The 12,862-nt window shown below is 34.4% G+C and overlaps 1 pseudogene; it reads left to right on the forward strand.

Annotated features, from left to right (window-relative positions):
* The first annotated feature begins 762 nt into the window (after window positions 1-762).
* On the forward strand, window positions 763-12,222 carry LOC108370676 (putative nuclease HARBI1; annotated as a pseudogene).
* Window positions 12,223-12,862: the final 640 nt, after the last annotated feature.

Here is a 12,862-nt window from a genome sequence, read left to right on the forward strand (position 1 = left end):
CGTTAGAAAACAGTCAAAGCTACCGACAATATTCGCAAAAAGTGTGCTTGAGAATTGCAGTTAACGAAGCTTGTCGGAATCGTTAGCTACCGATACGAATATTGTCGTTAAGAAAAATGGGAATCGCACTACAGGTGAAGTAATAAGAGCGAGACCTGTAGTGGGATTCGCCATTCTATTTTAACGATTATCGAATCGTTAAGAAAACTTAACGACGATTTTAACGATTTGACAATTCGCTAAACATATTTTAACGATATTCGCTATCGCTTGATCAGCTGTTGTCGTTAACTACTCGATTACTCGTTAAGTAAACGACGAATATTTTGAAGTTGTTAGCGGCATCGACAAAAGAAAATTTGATATTTCATTTGAGTTAAAATAAAATAATATAGATCGCGAATTTACTTAAGTAATATATAAAAGAAAAACTTTTTGTTAAAAATGGCATTTGAGTATTTGGCATACGTTTTATCCCAAGATGAGGAGATAATAAGCCCTTCATCAGTAGATAGACGTTTTCTTCGAGAAGTGGACAACCCTTTCCACTTGACTGCAACTGAGTTTCGTAACCTTTACCAATTAACCCCAAACTTGGTTTAAGATATTGTTTCCCAGCTTGATAGCCAATTAAGGGGTCGAAGAATAACTGCGATAACGACAGAGAAACAGGTAAATAATGTAAGTTGCAAGTATTTTTCAATTTTAAATGCTTTTGTAAATTTTAAAGGTTCTAACTGCCTTGCGATTCTTAGCAACTGGCTGTTATCAACGTCCAGTCGGAGAGCAATGGGGGATATCCATGAGCCAGTCGTCCGTAAGTCGCTGTATACATCGCGTAACGGATGCAATAAACCGCACCATGTTTTTGGCAAAGGTTAGGTTTCCAATGACCCAAATAGAGCGGCAAGCTGCAAAAGAAATTTTCGCCTCAGCATCCGCACCATTTGTAGGAGGTACTATTGGGGCTATCGATTGCACTCATGTGTCAATCATGAGCCCAAAACATCATGAAGAAGCGTATGTCTAACCACCATGGATACCATTCTATCAATGTGCAAATGGTAAGAGTAAAATTTTCTCACGGGTTAAACTACTGAGAATTAATTTTATTTTATACAAATATAGATATGTGATCCAAATCTAAAGATTTTGGCTGTCAATGCTAAATACCCAGGAGCGCGACACGATTCATTTATTTGGAGCTCCTCTGCAGTCCGGAGAGTTATGCAGCGAAGTTTTGAAGATGGAAACCATAACATGTTTTTGATTGGTAACTTTTTAAATCCACTGAAACTAGTTTATTAAAATCAATTTAATTGAAAATTTCGAATATATATTTGCAGGTGACTCAGGATATCCTTTGGACCCGTGGTTGATGACTCCTCTACCAAACCAACCAGAAGGGAGTCCTAAATTCCGCTACAATGAGGCATTATGCAAAACTCGAAACCCAGTCGAGAGACTTTTTGGCGTTCTCAAAGGAACTTGGCAATGCTTATCTCAGCAAAGGACTCTTTTGTATGATCCTGGATTTACTGGAAAAGTAGTAAATGCATACACAATGTTGCATAACTTGCGATTGGGTAGGGCTGCCAGACGTCCCGGTTTTCCCGGACATGTCGCGGTTTTAGACTATTTGTCCCGGTGTCCCGGTCCAACCTTAAAATATCCCGGGTTTCGTTTAAGTGTCCCGGTTTTCGTTTTGATTCTACAAAAAAATCACTACACTAAGAGAAAAAACGCGTTGTAATATTCGGAGAATTTTATGAATTCACTGAGGGAAATAACGTACAGTAAACATGAATATTTTTTATTTGACTATCGTTTTAAAATGTTCGCATTTTAAAATAATATTTTCATACCACGCACGCGTGGTGTTGATTCAAACTCAACATTTGAATACACATTTACATACATGTCTGTGCGTGAAGATGCTTGCCACAATTTGCTAACTTCCAGAGGGTCAGGGTCATATCCCATTACAGGCAGCATGGAATTTAAATATTTTTTTAACTTAATTATGAAAAAGCAATCGGTAAGTGCAAAGCACTTCATTTTAATATGGGCGTATTTGAATTGAATAGTTCTATACTAAATTTGTTATACATAAATGAATTACGAGTTGGGTTGGTGCTCTTTCATATGCGCATTTTTTTAAATTTAGCACGCTTTCTTAATTGTAAACAGCGTCCGGACTTTGCTCCGATCGGGTAGATTTACTCCGATTTCTTTCTTAAATTTAAAATTTACTCCCTACTCCACTTGGCCCGAAATATGCTCAGATTTTTTTTATTTTCACATTAGGAATATATTACAAAATAATTAACTTTAAAATTTTTGTCCAATCACTTTTGTGGCATCAAGATTTTGTATAGAAAGGTGTGACAGAAGTTATCTCTTTTACTCTTTAACCCTTTTTTTGCGGAATCACTTTTTTATTTTTCAAAGCAAGGCATTGATTAAGGACCATGTTTTGTGTATGTGTGTATGTTTAGTAATTTGGCAGAGTATAAGCTGACAATAGCTATTTTACCATTAAAAATAAATACAGGAACAGGATTAATGTCGAATTAGTTGAAAGCTTAATGTTCGCAAGAACTCTTATTAATAAAAGGTCAGAAATTTATACGCCGTCCGATAATTAGGTTTTTTTTTTTTAAACATTACACTGTGAGACAAATGGTAGGGGTCAGTGATCGGGAAGGGTTCAAACTACCGGGAAAGTTATATCGGTAAAAAGGAAGTTATACGTGTCCCGGTGTTTCGCTGGGTCACGTCTAGGAATCGAGATATATCGATTTGAAGTTAGTAACTATCATATAGGGGAAATTGTCACCTTTTGTCACTTAATTGTGAATAAAAGCGAAACGCTATTTTCGTTTTTGACGGTTTAACAGGTTTTATTCAGAACAGTTTAGGAACGAAACTAATTTTTTCTTATACTATTTAGAATGTTAATCTGCTCCGAAAATTTCATTTTTACTCCAATTTTTCGAGTCATTTACTCCCGAGTCGAGTTTCAGTAGTCCGAACGCTGATTCTAAACTTCTTTCTCTTAGTGCACCGATTTCATTTTTGAAATATGTAGTTACATCTCCAGATAGTTGAACTTTTCACAAGCAATAGTTGATGACNTGAAATATGTAGTTACATCTCCAGATAGTTGAACTTTGCACAAGCAATAGTTGATGACTAATATATGTATGTACCTAAATACGTTTAAAATGTCGTGCACAGAGTTTTACAATTATACTAAGGAAAAGACAGAAGTTTTGAAGCAATTTCACAGCAACGAAAAATATGATTCGATATTTTAATGTTATCTTCTACTTTTTTTGTAATTTTTTTCTTTCATGAAACCTAGAGTACTTAACAGTGCCGTACCTAATTATTTGCTCGGAGGCTCTTTCATCAGATCACAACATCCAATCAGATCCTTTAGAAAAATTTTGAAAATGTAGCTTTTGAGCCAATTAATAACGTGCAAGTCTGAAGTTGCCAGAAAATTTCGTTGATTTTTAAAATTTTTTATTTATTTTTTTGCTGACAGTGTCTTCCATATAAAAAGAATTGTCGAACATAGTTGGTATGGAAGAAACTCTCAGTAAAACCAATACCAAAAATCAGCTAAAATTTAATGGGCTGCAAAACTTCCTTTTTAAAATTTTTATGAGTCTCATTAGAAAGTTTCGAATTTGTATGTAAATTTATTGAATTTTCCCGAGTTTAGCACAAAGTTTAGAAATTTTATATTTATGTGTTTTGATGTATTTAGTATAAACTGTATTTTTATAAAGGATAAAAAAGGTGCGTGCATTGTGAAAAATTCTCTGTGCTTTAGTTGTGATAAGTTGTTTTGTTTTGTTGGCTTACGTTGTAATGATCTCATGATCTCATGATTTTACGTTTTTGTTCTTGTCTGTCAAAATAAAATTTTACTACATCCTTTCGCGCGTAATTTTTTCGAAGCGAAAGGGAAGGGAACGAGAGTGATTATTTTGGCATTTTATTAAACATTTTTATGTAAATAAAAACTCTTGTATCAATAACTTCAGTCTTCTTTTGTCTTTAATTAAAGTACATTTTTTTAAAGTCTAGAATTATATATGTGAATATTCATTAAATATAGGGTCCATCAAAAGACAGATCTCAGTATGTAATCACAGATCAGTTTCTATAATATGATATGGCGTGGATTAAAACACCACGTAAATGCACGTTCAAGTTACAGCCGCATCACAAAATTAAAACATGAATTCACAAAATGAAATTTCATTACTTATTGTATATAAGAAATATATGTGGTATATCTTGCATGCAGTAAGACCGTATACCTCTCTATCAACTAAATTTGTAAACATTGAATTCATTTGAAAATCAACAGAACTTCAAATAACTCGCTTATTAAAAACAAATAAAGATCAATTCAAATTTGTAAAAATTCTTCGAGTATCTTAAACAGTTATTCTTAATGTAAAAAGTTAACTTCATGTAAAAATGTTCTTGGTCTGTTAGTCCGCATTACGCATAAGGAACAGTATCTGTTCATATTCCAACAAAATTTGCAAGATGTAGTCGAAAAAATGAGAGTTTCTGCTAAAAAATCACACAAAACACACTGCACATGTTCGCAAAGACTGCATACAAAAGCAAAAATTTGCTAATTTGAAATCACCTCCACAATCCGCGGACATAAATCTCATCGAGAATTTTNAACGAGAGTGATTATTTTGGCATTTTATTAAACATTTTTATGTAAATAAAAACTCTTGTATCAATAACTTCAGTCTTCTTTTGTCTTTAATTAAAGTACATTTTTTTAAAGTCTAGAATTATATATGTGAATATTCATTAAATATAGGGTCCATCAAAAGACAGATCTCAGTATGTAATCACAGATCAGTTTCTATAATATGATATGGCGTGGATTAAAACACCACGTAAATGCACGTTCAAGTTACAGCCGCATCACAAAATTAAAACATGAATTCACAAAATGAAATTTCATTACTTATTGTATATAAGAAATATATGTGGTATATCTTGCATGCAGTAAGACCGTATACCTCTCTATCAACTAAATTTGTAAACATTGAATTCATTTGAAAATCAACAGAACTTCAAATAACTCGCTTATTAAAAACAAATAAAGATCAATTCAAATTTGTAAAAATTCTTCGAGTATCTTAAACAGTTATTCTTAATGTAAAAAGTTAACTTCATGTAAAAATGTTCTTGGTCTGTTAGTCCGCATTACGCATAAGGAACAGTATCTGTTCATATTCCAACAAAATTTGCAAGATGTAGTCGAAAAAATGAGAGTTTCTGCTAAAAAATCACACAAAACACACTGCACATGTTCGCAAAGACTGCATACAAAAGCAAAAATTTGCTAATTTGAAATCACCTCCACAATCCGCGGACATAAATCTCATCGAGAATTTTCGAAAACAACTAAAAGTAAAGCTTACTAAGTATCCAAGTTCGTCCAATGGAGTACATGAGCTATGAAAGCAAACTAAGGATATATGGGAGGATATACCTCCAGAATTTTTACAGAGATGCAAATAAAGTATGCCAAATCGCATACAGGAACTAAAAAAAGCAAAAGGATACTGAACACTGTGTTAACAGCTCCTTTTTTCGTAAAAATTGTCAAAAAGTTATTAAAAATATATAAGTGCAAAACTGTTACATATGGGTGTTTCCAGCAGAAGGTCCACCACGACAAAAAAAATAAAAGTTTTATATCTAACGTATTTGCGGGCCGATTTGTCTGCTTTTTAAAATATATACTGGCTATGTAAGTAGAATCATGTTTACATAAAATGGTCTTCCTAGGTGGTGCCAAGGTCGAGATATTTCGAAAAACCGTGTTTATGGTCCGATTTGGTTCGAATTTGGGGTATGTGGTTGAAACATAATAAATCATAGATTTCTAATAAATTGGCCCGGAATTGGCGCTGAAGTCAAAATATAAAGTATATTCTACATAAAATACATGTTTTATTTGCGTTGAAAATTCATTTAAAAGCAATATTAACAAAAATATAACGATGGAAATTTATGTCACGTGACGCCACGTCACGTCACGTTTCACACTTGGGGTTGTAAAAGAGAATTGAAACAATTTGCATTAATTCAAAAAACTCTAAAAACAACTAGAATTGCTCCAAATCATATTAAAATAAGTTTCATGAAAATAGCCATCCACAATTCGCAGAGTTTTGCGATTTTGTAAGAAAAGAAAAAATCAACTTCCATTTTTTGTCACGTAACGACACTCTCTTTAAATGCTTATATTTAAGGACCAAGCAGTTCGATTGATTTCATTTTTCGGTAAAATATAGAGCTAATTATGTGCTATACAATGGTTCAAAAAAGTTAAAGAAAACAAATGGTATTCCTTTTTTGTATCACATTGAAATCGTACGACTGTCACGTGCGCCACCATGGGAATGCCCATATGCCTTAATTTAAATTTTTGTCTGCTGGTTTTATTATTGTTGTTGGATTGACTTCAATTTGTTATGAGAGAGGAAGTACAGGTGTACCAATAAGAATATAAAACAAAAGTATAAATGTCGTTAAAACATGGAAAGATAGCGATCGCTGAAGTAAAAAGTGTTACACCATATTACAGTTTTGCCCGTCCCTGTACATATAATGAACATGTGTCGACGCTTGCACCAATGCAAAGCTTATCAATAGGGATACATATTCACGATCCGGTGAATACCGTCTAGCATTTTAAACAACAACAAAATTAGCCAATCATGCTCTTTATGCTATCTATGCACCATGCTAGACAGCGTGCACCGGATCGTGAATACCCCTAATGTAAGCCACGTATTGATTTTATCAGTACAGTACTAATTTTTCAGCTCTGGACTGACTTTATTCATTTCTTCTATCAGTACGCTAATATCCTGATTTTTCAAAATTTGTACTGATTTGTACTGAATTTTCAATTCAAACAAAATACTTTAGAATTTTCTTAAGGTTTGTACATACGTTGGAACTTCCTTAAACTGTACTGTTAAAAGTAAGAAGAAAATAATTTAATTATAGTTGACATGTTTCAGATAATGGTATGCCCAACATATACCAATACAACAAAAAGATCAATTGTTTTACGGGCATATCGCCGGGTCGTTACGTACCAGTTGCGATAATATCGAAACCGCTATTAACGTAAGCGACATATTTTTCGAAATTAGTTTTTTATGTAGAATTGTTCTTAAACCCATAACAGGTCAACTGTTAAAAAATTTTATCGTCAATCGTCATAGTCACAGAGATATACGACTTTCAATTTTATCGTAAGCGACATCTGCTGTTTTGAGTTACCGCAAAAATAACGTAAGCGACATGGAAGTTAGTAGTGACCTGTAAATACTGACTGTAAATATATAATTATTTATGTTTTTATATATGTCAATGTGTACAAAAAAGAAAATAAAATAAGTTTTTCCAAAGTTTTTTGGGGGAAATTCAATTAACGTAAGCGCCAAATTCGCCTAGTAGCCTGCCATGGTGACAGCGAAATTAACGTAAGCGCCAAATTCACTAATTTCGCATACAAATTAAGTAAAATGAAGATACAAATTAGTCTATGGCTTGTATTGAACCAGGCTTAGACTACATTTAGAATTTCAAAGATATTTTCCAAACGGTTAAGAAACAAAAAACAAAAAAACGTCCCTCCTGTAAAATTTGCTTTTTGGCGGTTACGTTTTTTTTCGCGGTTAGGGTTCGATATGATGGAGCTTAAATTATTCAAAAAGAAGGCTAACGTCATTTTGTTGTGTGGTGTTAGTTATCTCGAAAACAACTTTCAGTTTAATAACAACTAATTTGCCTATAATTTACAATTCTTTTTTCACAATTCACTGACATTGTAAAAGAGTTTTGCATACGAGACATAGGCTAGATACTATTTTCAGCGAATTCGTAGTTTTTCAAAGTTTTTGCGTAGTTGAAAAAATTAATTTAAGCCATGAGGAAATATGGATGAAGGCCTAAAATAGTGGTACTTTTGAAAAAATATTTAATTTGGTTTTTTTTCAATACCACACTAAAACGAAGCAACTAAGAGGATCTTAAGTATATAGTTTTCTTCCTGGCGCAAAGAGAGAAATCGGCTTCTAATTAACATTTTTTAAACTGAAGTTCAAATTAAAAGTAATTTTAAAATGAAATGTATAGAATTCTTTGGCTATTTAAATACTATATGGATAAGATCTCATTATTGCTATTCAAAAAAAGTCATAAATATAAAATAATTGATTAGCTTCTATGTACAGTGATATGTGCACTCATGTTAAAATTAATAACACTTTTTTTTTTTATGAATTATATTTTATTATATACTAAAATATTGTTTAAAACAAGTTCTCTGGCGTTTCAAAGCATTATCTGTTACTTACATTCATAATTTTGCTTTAAATAAAAATGAACTGAAAATAATTGGAGATCAATTAGTCCCCAACTCATCTCTAACGGGTACTATTAACGATTTTATGATATGTACGCACTTAGTCAATGAAATTTCATGTGCGGCGTTGACACACAGAGAGACTGTTCGCCTGACAAAACTGAGCACCCCGGTTCGAATCTCAGCTGGCGCAAATTTTTATTTGTGTTTTTTAAAAGTGGAGATTTAGCTGTAACTTGACATCAAAACATCTAAGTTTCAAGACAGTCGATTTTTGTATTTTTGTCCACCTTCGCGGCACTGTGCGGCACACTTGTTATGCTAAAAAAATGTCGCGGCAACCCTACTCTTCAAATGTCTACGAATCCAAGAAATCACAATGCACACTTTATGCTCCTTTAGCTTTAATGTGAGGTCTTGAATTGTTTTGATGATTTCATTATTTTGTTTAAGTTTATTGACAACTTCACCCTGAAATCGTTTTACACTGAAAGCTTGCTGGTATATTTGTTTTTTTATACATATACGTAAGCATTTGTTGAAANCATATAAAGAGATCAAAAGTGGTATTAGTCGCATGCTCCTTTGCGATTGCTCCCGGAGTCATCCCGGATTAGTCCAATTTTTTGCAGGGTTGCGATTGCTCCCGGAGTCATCCCGGATTAGTCCCATTTTTTGCAGGGTACTGTCTGGTTGCTTTTATAATTTCATAGCAAAACGGCAGCCAAAGCATTCACTTTTTTCTTGATTGCTGTTGCTTTGCCTTCAATAAAATACACGCCGAAGTGAAAGCACAGCAAAATCAAATTAAATAAAAAATTGCAGCATTTTCAAACCCTGTTTTAAAAAAAACTTAATAGGATTTTAGACCAGGGTTTGAAATTGCTTGACTATTTTCAATGCATTCGCAGTTGCTTAACTACGACTAACACAAATGAATCAGCAAAAGCAAAAAAAAAAAACAATTAAATCATTTACTTCAGCTTATAGAGCAGTTTATTTTTGCTTACACAGTCAGCCGAAGCAGCTAGTTTAGAAAAATTTGCTGTTGCTGGAAGCAATGAGTTAGGGGTAGTTTTAGTCTTTCGTTTGCTTATCTCCCTTGCTTCGTTATTCTAGCGAGTACTTTCCCTACAAGAATTGGGTGATGGAAACTAACACATTCTCTTTTTAGGCCAGTATGCAGATCTCAAGAAAAGCAAAAAATCCATATAAAATGACGTAAAAGAAATGGCTAAGAAATTTTCTTGTGTAAAATTTTTTCGAGGCAGTACGCACTTCTTAAGAAATTTGCTACGCTTTCTACTACGGTTTTCTAAGGTTTCTTGTGAAAAATAGCACAAGGTAACCCATGCTTGCAACAGAAATATATGCCCGTTCCATTATTTTTTGAGGAACTAGCAAACGGCTGGTTAAGTATCAGTTGTCAAAGTTCCTTGGACACACACACACACGAAATAAAGGCAATTTTTTTCTTGACCGATTTCTTGAGAGCTGCAAACCAGCCTTAAATGAGGTGTTAGTTCCCATCGCCCCATTCTTGTAGGGAAAGTACTCGCGAGAATAACGAAGCACGGGAGACAAACTAAAGCAAGAGATTTCTACTTTCAATGAGGAAGAAATTGAGTATTTGGAAGAATATGCAAAAGTAATGCAACCTATCGCAGAAGCTATCGACTTCCTTCAAAGAGAACAAAATATTTTCTTTGGTTACTTTATTCCAACTTTACTGTCCATCAAAATAAAATGCGACGTTTAGCTTCCGAAAACTTGAAATATTTGACGGAAACTAATATTCAAATGCAATCAAAGCTAATGCAAAGGTTTGGAAAATATTTTAGTTTGCACTCTGACTCTTGGGATGCAGTTATTGCGGCAATTCTCATTCCCGATATCAAACTAAAATTTTGCAAAACTTTACTGGAAAGTGCTGATTCATACAGTCTAGACTCTAGAAGATGTTCGGGATAAATTTAAAGAATAGTAGTAGTAGTAGTAGTAGTAGTAGTATATTTATTTATTCAACTTGTAGATATATCATGAAAGATATTTAGTTACAAAACAAGTACAACGTGGTTACATTTAAATAAATAAGCAACAGATGTGACAATAACAGAAATTGTTGTGTGTCACGCTGTGTAATACATAAATACTGTGATACATGTTTAATAAAATTCATTAATTATTAAGTTCCTGTATTGAGTGCTTTCTCGTAGATACTTATACAAAGCTAAGTAGTTGTGACCATTTAAAATGCTTATGACTTTAGCCAAATCTAAAACCTTTTCACCAAAACAAAGCAGACGTATGTTTTTATAGATGGGACATATACCAATGAAGTGATAAATACATTCAACTTCCCCCAAATTACAAACTGGACAAATTTCCGAAGAAACGTTTTTAAAAGGTCTTGCGTTGAGGTTGAGGAGACCGCTCTAGCGCGGAAAATCAAGCTTATTTTGTACGTGCTAAATTCATCACTAAAGTATGTTTGAGATAATGGGCCAAGTTTTGGGTACAGGTCACGAGAAGTTAACTTTTGGGCACATTCTAGAAACATACTGAACTCATTCTCAACAAGCTTATCCAGCAAGGTGGGGATGTAACTGCCTAGTGCCTTTGGAGAGAAGTCTGTTATATCATCCATATTTGCTTTATGGACAACATCGTTCCAGCCTTTTACCCAATAAGTAGCTTTCTGCAGCGTCTCTNCTCCACCAGGGAGATAGCTGTGCAGGTCGTTGAGGTACAAGGAGAACAGCACCGGGCTAAGCAGGCAGCCTTGCCGCACCCCCTGGTTGACTGGAAAAGCATCTGAAAGTTTGCCATTATAACACACTTGGCTGCTAGTGTTAGCGTATATAAGACGTAGCGTTTCGATTAGATGACTCGAGAGGCCATAGGAAGCTAGTTTTTAAAAGAGCATATTTCGAGGGATAGCATCGAAAGCACAGGAGAAGTGATGAAAAAGGCAAATGTTTTAGAGTTAGAAGCAAAGTTTAAATGTACAATACTAGTTAGATTGAACAAATTATCCACTGTAGAGTAGTTCCTGCGGAAACCGGCTTGAAACTCGTCAAGAATCTCATTGCATTCAACCCAGGCATTTATTCTGTTTAAAAGTAAGCCCGTAAAGATTTTGTATATCGTATCCAGGAGCGATAAGCCTCTGTAGTTGGAAGCAGAGGAAGGATCACCTTTCTTGAAAAGAGCAATTGTAACAGACGTGCGGAACGAGGGGGGGATTTGCTTTTTAAGATATATATAGTTAAAAAGTGCTAAAAGTTCGTTTAAAAAACATAGAGGTGCAAATTTATAAAACTCGTAACTTATACCATCACTACCCGGAGATTTGTCTTTTCCGGCTTTTCTAAGCACTAAGCGAAGCTCGCTCATGTCAAAAGGAGAGTCGATAAAGGGGTCGATGATGGATGGCAAGGCCCAATGTATGTCAAAATCACACGGATGAGAATACATCTTCTTGAAGTGAGCGTAAAAATCGCAGAGTTGAAGGTCAGAAGCAAAAAACGGCTTTGAAAACTTCAACGAGTTGGCTAGACGCCACCAGTCACTAGTGTTCTTGACGCTGTTTAAAAGCTCAATTTGCTTACAGCTCCAACTCAACTTTTTCCGCGAACAAAGATTGTTATATCTTTTACGACAGGTGATATATTTATCCTTATCCTCATCTCTATTGGATCTCCTGAAGACAGTAAGTAATTTTAACATTTTTTTACGCAGGTTATGACATTGGCTGTCAAACCACGAATGTTTTGGCGTGAAGTAAGCTTTACTTGACTGGTTAGAAGCTGATGCTTTAATTTTGTCAGTTAATATAGTAACTTTATCTTCTATTGGTATGCTTGAATAAATATAGTCGCATTCACTCTTATCTGCTATGAGACGAGCGTACCTTTCAGCGTAGCTATCTTTCCATTTCAGTTTGGGTGTAGGAGATTTTACCACATCGCTGCTTATTCGTGTCCGCGAACGGAAGTTCAAAATAACTGGCATATGGTCTGAATATTCTTTGGCACCAATGCAAAAGTCACGTATGAAGGGAAGTATATCATAGGAGCAGATACCGTAATCAATGACAGAGCTACCGGCACCACCGCAAAATGTTATCTCGCCACTCTTATCGCCTGAGGTTCTTCCATTTAATATAAGACCTCCCATGTCATCGAAAATATTAAGCAACTGNGGTACCAAGGTTATCTTTGTTTGCCGTCTCTAAGTTCAGCCCTTTTACTACCACGTTTTTGCTTCTAATATTTTCGGATAAATTGCGTAGTTCCTTGCGGTCTGCCTCTCTTTCTGCTTTTAGTATTTTAATTTCTTCCTTCAGCGCTTTATTCTCCTCCTCTAACTCACACAGTTTCTGTGAAACGGAACCCAACTGTTGCTTGATATCGTTCACGT

The sequence above is a fragment of the Rhagoletis zephyria genome, unplaced genomic scaffold, assembly GCF_001687245.7.
Source record: "Rhagoletis zephyria isolate East Lansing unplaced genomic scaffold, Rhagoletis_zephyria_1.1 Rzeph_scaffold_00063, whole genome shotgun sequence".
Lineage (NCBI taxonomy): Eukaryota > Metazoa > Arthropoda > Insecta > Diptera > Tephritidae > Rhagoletis > Rhagoletis zephyria.